At 52.5% G+C, this 12,229-nt stretch overlaps 1 long non-coding RNA gene across 1 annotated transcript in view; it reads right to left on the bottom strand.

Annotated features, from left to right (window-relative positions):
• Window positions 1-11,047, bottom strand: part of LOC309516069 — a 45,930-nt gene extending 34,883 nt beyond the window's left edge. The window contains exon 1 of the long non-coding RNA XR_014212743.1: window positions 10,957-11,047. This is a non-coding gene — a long non-coding RNA (uncharacterized lncRNA). The remainder of the gene's footprint in view (window positions 1-10,956) is intronic.
• Window positions 11,048-12,229: the final 1,182 nt, after the last annotated feature.

Genomic DNA, 12,229 nt, shown 5'->3' on the forward strand with positions numbered 1-12,229 from the left:
CATTAGGTCCAGTCATGGCCGACTCTGGGGTTGCGGCACTCATCTCGCTTTATCGGCTGAGGGAGCCGGCTTACAGCTTCCGGGTCATGTGGCCAGCAAGACTAAGCTGCTTCTGGCGAACCAGAGCAGCGCACAGAAATGCCGTTTACCTTCCTGCTGGAGTGGTATCTATTTATCTACTTGCACTTTGACGTGCTTTCGAACTGCTAGGTTGGCAGGAGCAGGGACCGAGCAACGGGAGCTCACCCCGCCACGGGGATTCAAACCACCGACCTTCTGATCGGCAAGTCCTAGGCTCTGTGGTTCAACCCACAGCGCCACCCACGTCCCTTAAATTGCAGTAGCCCTCTCTAAATTTGCATCACCATCCATGAATGAGCACCTGCGCACTAGACGCAAACGAGGCAACGGGATAATAGCTCGGTCAGTAGAGCACGAGACTCTTTATCCCGGGGCTGTGAGTTCGAGCCTCATGTTGGGTGAAAGATTCCTGCATTGCAGGGGGCTGGATCCCTGTGGCCACTTCCATCTCTACAATTCTATGGTTCTATGGAATCTGTGCCCCCCACGACATTCACTTCAGCTCAGCCTATGAGCAGCTGGACCAGGAAGAGGGCAGGCATATTGGTCGGTCCTCGCTTGCGTAGGCCGTTCGCATCTGGCTCCGACGGTCGGATCCACAACAGGGGAAGGGGGGGGGGAGGAGGACCTGCTTGGAGCCTCCGTCCCCGCATCTCTGCACGCTTTGAACTCCAGTCACCCTCTTCCTCTGTAATTAAAGCTTTATTTTTAGGCACCCCTTCCTTCTTCTATTTTAAGCCCAGCAGCCTCCTCGGCACAAGGCAGGGAAGGGAGCAGCGCTGAGCTGAGCCCGCGGTGGGCAGGGAAGGCAGAGCAAACGAATCTCCGAAATGGGGAGTGGGCGGTACCAGCAACCGCTGGCAGGGAGCCCCAGGCCACAGTTCGGCCGACAGGACTTTGCTGGGGAGCCACCGCCAAGATGGAGGGGGTGGGAGGAAGTTGCCCAGGGCTCTTTTCATCCAGAGAGTGGGCACTGATGGAGACATATCTTCTGTTATCTTACAACACGACGGAGAGAGAATTATAGGGTTGCCACCTTCTTCCGGGTTTCTTTTTTGCCTACTTGGGCCTAGCTTATTGGCTTTGAAAGAGCAGCCTGACCAAGACCAGGCTGGCAGGGACGCTTTTCCCTGGCAGGACGATAAGCCGCAGTCGAAGTTTCGCTTGCAATATTCTGGGGCGCCGGGTTGCTGCTGAAAGCACAGCAGGAAGGCCTGTTAAAAGAAATTACAGTGGTGCCCCGCAAGACGAATGCCTTGCAAGACGAAAAACTCGCTAGACGAAAGAGTTTTCCGTTTTTTGAGTCGTTCCGCAAGACGAATTTCCCTATGGGCTTGCTTCGCAAGACGAAACGTCTTGCGAGTTCTTGCGAGTTTGTTTCCTTTTTCTTAAAGCCGCTAAGAGCTGCTAAGCCGCTAAGCCGTTAATAACCGCTAAGCCGCTAATAGCCGTGCTTCGCAAGACGAAAAAACCGCAAGACGAAGAGACTCACGGAACGGATTAATTACATCTTGCGAGGCACCACTGTAATAGGTGGCAACCCTAGGAAATTGACTGGCACCAAGGGATGCTGTGCTGGCAGGGTACATTCAGGCCTATTGTTGGACCTAGTCTACCTGAGATGCTCAGCGTGTGAAAAGGTTTGAGCTGGTTGCTCCTGCACAGCTGCATGACTCTCACTAACCCCTCTTGAGTTCCTATACCAATAAGCTCAGAAAGTTCACCACTAAGCTAAGTTTTCTACTGCCTGTGCAACTTTTCTGGTTGATGTATGGAAAAACACATGAATCTGACCTTTGGAGTGTTTGTAAGTTAAACCACAATTTTAACTGACCAAATGTGTGGTCTTTCTCTATGCAAGGAGAAGTGGGGAACCTTGGAAGGGACTTGGACATATTTTAAAGCTTTAACGGCCTATATTTGCATGTTTTACTTTGCCGCATTTTTTGGGACTTTAAATCTCTGCTGAGGTTCTCTTACTCACTTGCCCCAAATTTGGATCTTGGCATCCAGGAATTCTCCTATCTAGACTTTATTATTCTGGACCAACGTTCTCAACCTTGGGGTACTTTCTTTGGTGGCTGGACACGGAGGGGGATACAACAAGCCTAACGGTCCAAAGATGGTAGAGGACACAGTGAGATCTTACGACTGGTGACCTGCTGGCTAGGTACCTTGCTGTGCTGGGCCTGGGGGTACCCAGGAGCCGCGGTCCAGGTCCGGTCCAGAATCCATAGGTTCCGCTAGGAGTCAGTTTGACGGTGTCAAGGCAGGACACAAGGCAGGAAACCAGGCAAGGACAAGTACAGGATCTCAGGCAGGGTCTAGCATACAGCAATGTTGCTCCCACAACCTGGGACAGGGTCCAACAGTCTTTTATCTTTGTTGGGGTAACGGCTGGTCCTGATCCCCCAGCAACTCACCTCCCTGTTTTGCCCACAGGTGAGCACTCCTCCTGCGAGTACTCAGGTCTCTCTTTCTCTCAGACCTCAGTCTCTGCAGCTCGGGAGACATCGGTGGGTTACTAGACCCAGGGGCCACCTCAGCCGCCCCTGACCAAACCGGTAGTGGAGCAGCCGTAAGTGATGGCCCAGCTGAAGGCAATGAGGCAATCCCCACATCTGGAGCCAGGGCAGGCTCAGGCCTCTGACTTGGCCCAGCTGGTGTTTGTTGCAGGGGAACCTGTGCGGACTGGGACTCTTCGGGATCAGGCCCCAGACTTGGTTCAGATGATGCCTGAGGCAGAGGATCCGGTGTAGACTGGTTCCGACACTGAGCCCGAGTCCCAGGCCATCACACTTGCTCAGACCTGCACCACCACTCTCTTGGTAAGGTAATGGCCAACCATTACCTTAGACCAAGCCTAGAATGCTGAACGTGATTTGAGGCCCATGTTGACTTCCATGATGTGCGAGGAAGGCCATGACATATGTTGAAGAAGGCAAAGGAAACATTGCTCAGGTAGCTTCACAGTCACATTTCCTCAGACGCCTCACCTCACACTTTCCTGTTGCCAGGTGCTGGAGACGCCACAACATGTCTGGGCCTGAGAACCCTGAAAGGAGGCAAAGGGGAGACTGCAGTGAGCCGACTGTGTTGCGTTCTGCTCACCCGCTGGCTCCACACAGACACCACTTGGGCCTTTTCTTTGGGGTTTGCTAAATCCCCCCTCCTCCAAACCACCTCGAAGTAGGAGATAACAGAGGGTTATGTGCTTAGAAGAGGCTGAGGTGGACATTTGAGGATGTGTGTGTGTGTGTGTGTGTGTCTCGCAGGGGAAATGTTCTCTTGTAATGCACCCTACATCATTTCTTCCCTCAACAAAAGACAGGCTCGAACCTGCAATTTGTGGGGACGTAGACTCAGAGACTGAGGGTTGAGGGAAGGGGGAAGAGATGCTTCCACCCCCTTCCTCCAGTGTCTGTCGCCAGAGCCTCAGGGCTACTTCCCTGGGAGGTCTTCAGATGCGGATGATGTCGGAAGATGAATGCTTATGGAGGAAAGGGAGTCGAGGAACAAACACATTTTCTCCAGGCCAGCTTCACACACTCCCATGGACAGATTTTTAGACGTAGACGATGGTTGCCCATCCGCACCACACATTTAAAGCACTCTTATACCACTTCAGCAGTCATGGAGAATCTTGGGAACTGTAGTTTGTTAAGGGTGCTGGGAACTGTAGCTCTGTGAGGGACAAGTTGCCAGGATTCTTTGGGGGGTAGGGTATGTCATGTGATTTAAAGTGCTTTAAATATATGGTGCGGCTGTGAACTTTTTCTCTGTGTCTCACTACCATGTTTCTTTCACAGACGCCACTCTTGCCTTGAGGGAGAGGGTGGGAAAACAAACCTTCTACCAAAGTGGGGTCTCCCTTCCAGAAGTGACCCCCAGCTGTTTCCTCAGTAACTGTGGAACATTTACCTGTCGTTTCCCCAAGAAAGAGGGACCTGTCAACTCTGCTGGGGTCATGAGGCAGCCTTCCATAGAATTGTAGAGTCGGAAGGGACCCTCGAGGGTCATCTAGTCCAACCCCCTGCAATGCAGGAATCTCAGCTAATGCTTCCATGACAGATGGCCACCCGACCTCTGCTTAAAAACCTCCAAGGGAGGAGAATCCACCACCTCCCGAGGGAGACCGTTCCACTGCCAGACAGATTTTACCAGGGGTCAGCAAACTTTTTCAACAGGGGGCCGGTCCACTGTCCCTCAGACCCTGTGAGGGGCCAGACTATATTTTGAAAAAAATAATAATGAACGAATTCCTGTACCCCACAAATAACCCAGAGATGCATTTTAAATAAAAACACACATTCTACTCATGTAAAAACACACTGATTCCCGGACCATCTGCGGGCTGGATTTAGAAGGCGATTGGGCCGGATCCAGCCCCTGGGTCTTAGTCTGCCTACCCATGACCTCTACTGTCAGAAAGCTCTTCCTGATGGTAGTACTGGTCACTTAACCCTCTCCTACCCTGTCAGGGAACTGACATCGGAGGAAAGGGAAGTGGTAAGGCTCCCAGAGACTGGGAGAGAGTCAACAGCCAAAGCAGGGACCAGCAGGGGGAGCGCGGGGTCTCTGGAGGAGGATCTCAGTAATGCTGAGAGAGACGCAGCAGCCCAGGCAGGAAGCAGCAGGGGAGAGAAAGGGGTGAGAGACACTTCGAGCGAAAATAGCGGGGAGGTGTCAGAAGCAACTGCAGGGAGACCCATACTTCGCCGGAAGCTGCCACGTCGTGAGTCCAGGAGACGCGTTTCCGTTAAGGAACTTCTTTGCTGGAAGCGCTTCCGCAGACAGCCACTGTCAGACACTACTAGTGACTAGAGCAGACATGTCTGAGGAGCTCTGTCACACACAGAGGTTTGTGGGGTCGCACAAACTCTGAAGGGGCACAATTTTAAGCACAAGCAGCTAACCATCCCCTGACAGCAGTCTGACAGTCTCTGTACGCTGCCTGTGCAGGAGAAAGCATCATGAGCAACCCAGTCGGAACCGGAGACGCAGGGGTTGGAGCTGGTCCAAGTTTGGAAGAAAGGTATCAAGCTCTGGAGGTCCAACTTGCGCTGCAGACGGCGAGGCTCGAGGAGAGAAGGGCTCAGGATGCTGACAAAAAGGGGAGAACCACTCAGTTCCCCAGAAAGGTACCAGGATTGGTGCAGAAGTTTGGGGGGGACCCCAAGGATTACCATGCCTTTAGGACTGAGATGCAATATGCTCTGAATGTGCAGTTTGATGAGTTCCCTGATGAGGAATCGCGAGTTGCGTTCGTAATTGGGCATCTTGAGAAGGGGGCGCGGGACTGGGTTCGACCCCTGATGGCAACGCACAACGATATCCTAAAGGACACTATGAAATTCTTTCGTGCAATGGATATCATGTTTTCCAGCGATATTGAGGAAGGGGCGGTACGCAGACAGCTAATGGCTTGCAAGCAGGGAAGCAGATCTGTCCGTGAGTACTGGACTGAATTTACCATGCTGATTCACAGATTGGGGTGGGATTTATCGGCGGCACCCATTCAGATGCTATTTGAAGAAGGTCTTTCTTCAGCTGTGAAAGACGAGCTGGCCAGGAGCCCCAGGGCGGGGTCTATGGATCAGCTGACCAAATCTGCGCTGACCATTGGAGCGCGCCAGGAGGCAAGAGCCTTGGAGAGGCGGGAAGGGAGAGGGGAACGTTGGAAGGAGTTACGCATTCCAGACATTCCTGAGCCAGCTTTCCCGCCGGCAGAGCCGATGGAAATCGGAACAGCCCGCGCGCGCGCAGTTTCAAAGCCCAGTGAGGGGGCGAAGAAGGAGGGAAAGGGAGCCCGGAAATGCTATCTCTGCCAACAGCCAGGCCACTTTGCCAGAGTCTGCCCCCAGAGGAAGGAATGGCAAGGGATGGTGGGAGCTGTTGAGGGGGAAGAGCAGGGAGAAACGGAGCAGGTAAAAGCCAACGCCTGGTTGCCAGCAGGGCACTGCAGCCAGGCCAAAGAGCAGTGAAAGTGCCCCTTCCCCAAGTGCCAGTGCCAGAAGCTCCTCGACCTGCTCTAGTGATTGAAGTGTCGCTAGAGCTGCAAAATGGACACCCCCTAAAAATAAAGGCGCTGTTGGACTCAGGCAGCTCCTGCAATTTCATGAGCAAGGAGTTTGCTGCTGAGCACCAGATACAGACTATCCCTTTAAGCAACCCCCTGCAGGTGACCACGATTGATGGCAGGGAACTGTTGGGAGGAGGCGTCAGCTTGCAGACCGTCCCAATGATAATGAGGGTGGCAAGGCACACAGAACTGATAGCGTTTAATGTGGCCACCTTGGGAGGCGCTCCCATTATTTTGGGAATGAGCTGGCTAGCCCTACATGATCCGCTGGTGGGCTGGCATCAAAGAGTGGTTTCCTTCGGTTCCGCACACTGCTTAGAACACTGCAGGGCGGAAAAGGGGTCAGCAGGGGCCCAAGCCACCCTAGCAGGGACGGAAGTGATGGAGAAGGGGAAGGTGCCACCACAGTATGCTGATCTCAGCGACGTGTTCAGCGAGAAGGAAGCGGACCAACTACCCCCGCATAGGCCCTTTGATTGCCAGATCAATTTACTCCCTGGAGCACAGCTTCCTGTAGGCAAGTTGTATGCCATGTCAGACAGGGAGATGCAGGAGTTGCGAGCGTTCATTGACAAGAACCTGAAGAGAGGCTTCATCAGAGAGTCCAAGGCAGCGGGGGGTAGCCCAGTGTTTTTTGTGGATAAAAAAAACACGGACAAGCCGAGGCTGGTATGTGACTTTCGGGCCCTAAATGCAGTGACAGAGCCGGCGGCTTTTCCTATGCCCAGGATTGATGATATTTTGACCAGGGTGCGAAAAGGAAAGATTTTTACAAAGCTGGACCTAAGGGGGGCGTACAACCTGATACGTATAAGGAAAGGGGATGAATGGAAGACCACCATGTTCACCCCTTTGGGGGCATTTGAATACCTCGTTATGCCTTTTGGATTACAAACAGGCTCCGCGTGTTTTCAAGCCTTTATGAACCATGTACTGGGGCCTTTGCTCTACAAGAATTGCGTGGCCTTCTTAGATGACGTGTTGGTGTATTCGGAGAATGAGGAGCAACATGTGAGAGACGTCAGAGAAGTGTTGAGCAGGCTGCAAGCCAACAGACTGTGGGTGAAACTGGAAAAGTGTCAGTTTCATACCAAGGAGGTGGAATTCCTGGGGTACCGCTTGTCAGACAAGGGGTTGGCCATGGACCCCGGCAAGGTTCAAGCGGTGCTGGAATGGAAAACACCCAAGACCAAGAAGGATGTGCAGAGGTTCCTAGGGTTTGGAAACTTTTATCGTAAGTTCATCCGAAACTTCGCCCACCTGACGGCGCCCATCACGGACTGTCTCAGCAGCAAAAAGAAGTTTGTTTGGACGGGGGAGGCGGAGCGAGCGTTTGAGGAACTGAAAAGGGCCTTCGCCTCTGACGAACAACTTCTACATGTGGATTTACAAAAAAAGCTGAGGGTCGAAACAGACGCTTCTGACAGAGCCATAGGGGCGGTGCTTCTTCTGCAGCCGGGGAAGGAGGGGTCAGAGTGGCGACCGTGTGCCTTCTTTTCGCGAAAGCTGAACAAATCTGAGAGAAACTACACGGTGCACGACCGGGAACTTCTTGCTATTTATGAGGCCTTCCGGAGATGGAGGCACCTACTAATTGGTGCACAACAGAAGGTGCAAGTGTGCACGGACCATAAGAATCTAGAGTATTGGAGAACTGCGCGAGTGCTCAACCAAAGGCAGTTGAGATGGGCCCAGGAGTTCTCCAAATTTAACTTTGAGATTTGTTACGTACCAGGCCCGGAGAACGTTAGGGCGGACGCTCTCTCACGCAAACCTGAATATTTGGAGGGAGAGGGTGCACCCGAAGAGACCCATGTTATTCCCGAGGACCGCTGGGTGTGTGGGGCGGCTTTGGTGGGGCAAAGGGAACTGGTAGAGGGAACGGTGCGGGATGAATACGCCCAGGACAAACTCAGGGGTCTCAGGAGGGAGGGAGACAAACCCGGGGGTTTTGAGGAGAGAAACGGGGCGTTGTATTACAAGGGAGCGTTATACATACCTGAAGGGGAATTGAGGGAAAAGGTACTCAAGCAACTGCACGATAGCCCCACAGCAGGGCATTTTGGGCAACACAAAACCATGTGGCTGGTTACCAGGGAATTCTGGTGGCCCAAGGTCAGGGAAGATGTGCGTGAATATGTGAGAGGGTGTGACCGATGTCAACGAGCCAAGGGGGAGAGGCGGGCACCGGCAGGTTTATTAGAACCACTACCCACGCCGGAAAGACCATGGGAGGCAGTGGCAATAGATTTCATGACTGATCTGCCCAGGTCCAAAGGGAAGACAGCCATTATGGTTGTGGTAGACCTGTTAACCAAGATGGCCCACTTTATAGCCTGCTCACATGCGGTCACAGCAGAAGAAACCGCTAGATTGTTTGTGGAAAATGTGTTTAGGTTGCATGGTGCCCCCTTGAGGGGGGTTTCGGACCGAGGGAAACAATTTACTTCCAGGTTCTGGAGGAAGCTCATGAGCTTATTGCATGTAGAGGTGAATTTTTCCACTGCCCGTCATCCAGAAACCAATGGGCAGGCGGAAAGAGCTAATGGTGTCCTCCAGCAATATTTGAGATGTTATGTGAATGACAGAGAGAATGATTGGGTGGAGAAGCTGGCGTTGGCAGAATTTGCCTATAACAATGCAGAGAACGTGTCCACGGGGATGAGCCCTTTTTTGGCCAATCACGGGTGTCATCCCCGAGCCTTCCCAGGGGGGGAGGGGGAGAACTGGAGCGTTCCTGCCGCAGAACAGTTCGTTGAAGAAATGGAAGCGATCCATCGCCAGCTCCAACTTAATTTAAACAGGGCGAAGGAGGAATATAAGAGGCAGGCAGACAAAACCAGAAGGGAAGGGGAAAGCATTAGGGTGGGGGACCAGGTGTGGCTGTCCACCCAAGGGTTACCATTTAAAGGAGGTTGTAAGAAGTTAAGACCCAAAAGACTGGGCCCATTTGAAGTCACGCAACAGGTCAACCCAGTGGCTTTCAGACTCCGGTTACCGAACCACATGAAGTTGCACCCAGTGTTCCACAGATCATTGCTGTCACCGTATATAGGGGACAGAGAGGGGAGGGTCAATAGGGGACCAGCTATGGAGGAAAAAGAACACAGCTACCATGTAGTGGAGATTCTCGATTCTAGGTGGAGGGGAGAGCAAGTAGAGTATTTGGTAATGTGGGAAGGGGAGCCGGAGTCGGAAAACACCTGGGTCAGGGCAGAGGATGTAGATGACGAGGTTTTGATTGAAACTTTTCATCAGAGATTCCCTAGAAAACCCCAGCCAGTGGCGAGGTTCCGGAGGGAATACTTCGCCACCACCGACGACGAAGAAGAGTTGGAGGGGTTCGCTGATTCCGAGGTGGAGGAGGATTCAGCGAGTCGGAACGAAGACCGATGGAGGGAATTGTTCGAGACGTCTGAAGATGAAGAGGATTCTTTTAGGGGTTTCAGCTCCTCACCGCCCAGAGGAGAAAGTAGGGGCGGGGGAGAGGGGGGCCCTGGAGGGGAGGTGGATGTCAGGGAACTGACATCGGAGGAAAGGGAAGTGGTAAGGCTCCCAGAGACTGGGAGAGAGTCAACAGCCAAAGCAGGGACCAGCAGGGGGAGCGCGGGGTCTCTGGAGGAGGATCTCAGTAATGCTGAGAGAGACGCAGCAGCCCAGGCAGGAAGCAGCAGGGGAGAGAAAGGGGTGAGAGACACTTCGAGCGAAAATAGCGGGGAGGTGTCAGAAGCAACTGCAGGGAGACCCATACTTCGCCGGAAGCTGCCACGTCGTGAGTCCAGGAGACGCGTTTCCGTTAAGGAACTTCTTTGCTGGAAGCGCTTCCGCAGACAGCCACTGTCAGACACTACTAGTGACTAGAGCAGACATGTCTGAGGAGCTCTGTCACACACAGAGGTTTGTGGGGTCGCACAAACTCTGAAGGGGCACAATTTTAAGCACAAGCAGCTAACCATCCCCTGACATACCCAATGCCCAAACTTACAACAGTCTTATACAGGGTCAAATTATAAGCCAGTTAGTGCTTAGTATTTTTACTAGAGCAAGCATATGCATACCTGTTTATAAGGTACACTGTCCTGCCCTGTTTGCAAATGGGAATCTGCTTTTCCTGCAACTTCTGAAGATGGCTGCCAGCAGGCTAAGTATTTGGATCTGGTAAGCTGAGGCTGTGTGCAACACAGGATATGCTGGCCAGCAGGTGGAGAATTTGCGGGTTGCACATGTGTGCGCACTGAGATCCCATTCCCTCGCAACTCCCCAAAGTGCTGCAACCTTGCCTTGAGCTGTCCTTAACAACAGGGTCTTCTGACCATCTTTCCACCTAAGGATCCATTGTGTACCATCCATTCATTCTATTTTTCACTTGTTCATTGCAAGAATGGGGAGTCTGGACCACAATTCCCATCATCCCTGGCCTTTGGCCCTGCTGGTAGGAAGTGATGGGAGTTGGAGTCCTCTAACCCCCTGCAAGGGCAACAGGCCCCCCCATCCCTGTCCCCCATCTATTCGTGCTTTTAAACCTCTCTGTCTTTCTGCATATCTGTTTCTTCTTTCTCTCTTTATGCCTATTTATTTGCTTTCTTTTCCTGTCTATCAACTCATTATCCCTCCTTCACTCGCGTCCAGCCTTGGGATGCCATCAAACCCGAACGCACCACTGAGCAAAGTGACTTGAAAGGCAGCTGTTCCTCGCACTGGGTTCTTCCCACTGGTGATACCTTTGGGTTTCACTGAGTCATGTTTGTGGTTGAAATTTGCACCCCCCTACTTTAGCAACCAGCCTGACTCACCCGTTCGGAAGGCAGCCACGAAGCAAGGCGAGAGGGATATGTATCTCTGGGAGATGACTGATACGCGTCACTCAAAGCAATCTGAGCTGGCTTGGTTTGTCAGCCCGAAACACAATATCTAGATGTGACTTAGGGTGAGTATGTCTCCTGCTTTGCATGGGACACACCTCGGTTTAAAGGCCTCCCCAATCAAAGCCTGGTTTCAAGATCAAGAACCCCTCAGCCTTCCCCACAATCATGAAATGGATTGCATTGCCATTTAAACTTCTAGGAATTCTTTCAATATTCGCACCTGTGCACATGCAATGCTAATTTTGTGCAAAGTGGCGCCCTCATTCCACACACACACACACATTTTTGGCAACTATAAGTGGCCATCCTAATGTGACTTCTTCCCTTTGGCCTGGTGTCAGCAGCGTGCCAGCAGTAAATCACACTGTGCAAGTTTGGAGTTAACTCTTTATTAGCAAAAACGCAATCTGCACAGGAGTGTCAGGCCTAATGAAAACAGCAACTCATCTCCAGCAGGTCTTGCCCTCATGAAGCAGTCGCTGAGATGGAAATTCCCTGTTTCCCCAGTGCTGCCAAAGTCTCCTCCTCACCAAGGCTTTTCTCAAGCAATCTGTGACTACGCCTGCATGAAGCTACATAAGTTAAAGGTAAAGGTAAAGGGACCCCTGACGATTAGGTCCAGTTGTGACTGACTCTGGGGTTGCGACGCTCATCTTGCTTTATTGGCCGAGGGAACCAGCATACAGCTTCCGGGTCATGTGGCCAGCATGACTAAGCCGCTTCTGGAGAACCAGAGCAGCACACAGAAACGCCGTTTACCTTCCCGCCGGAGCGGTACCTATTTATCTACTTGCACTTTGACATGCTTTCGAACTGCTAGGTGGGCAGGAGCAGGGACTGAGCAAAGGGAACTCACCCCGTCGCGGGGATTCGAACCGCCGACCTTCTGATCGGCAAGTCCTAGGCTCTGTGGTTTAACCCACAGCGCCACCCACTTCCCCTACATAAGTTACCCTCCGCCTTTTTCATGCCTCTTCTGGTTCTAGGAGACAAGGGGGGAACAGAGCTTGTTGTAGCAGCAGGAGGAGACACCTTTGCCTCTTCACCAGCCTGGCTCATCTCTGCCTCTTGGCCTCCCTCACCCCACTCTCCTTCTGATTCTGGACTTCTCTCCATCACAGACTCTCCCTGCTCACCAAGCCCTGTTACCTCTTCAGCCTCTGACACCTCCTGCTCCCAGTTTGACTGCTCATCACTGTCC

The sequence above is a fragment of the Podarcis vaucheri genome (genome assembly GCF_965113315.1).
Source record: "Podarcis vaucheri genome assembly, chromosome: 13".
Lineage (NCBI taxonomy): Eukaryota > Metazoa > Chordata > Lepidosauria > Squamata > Lacertidae > Podarcis > Podarcis vaucheri.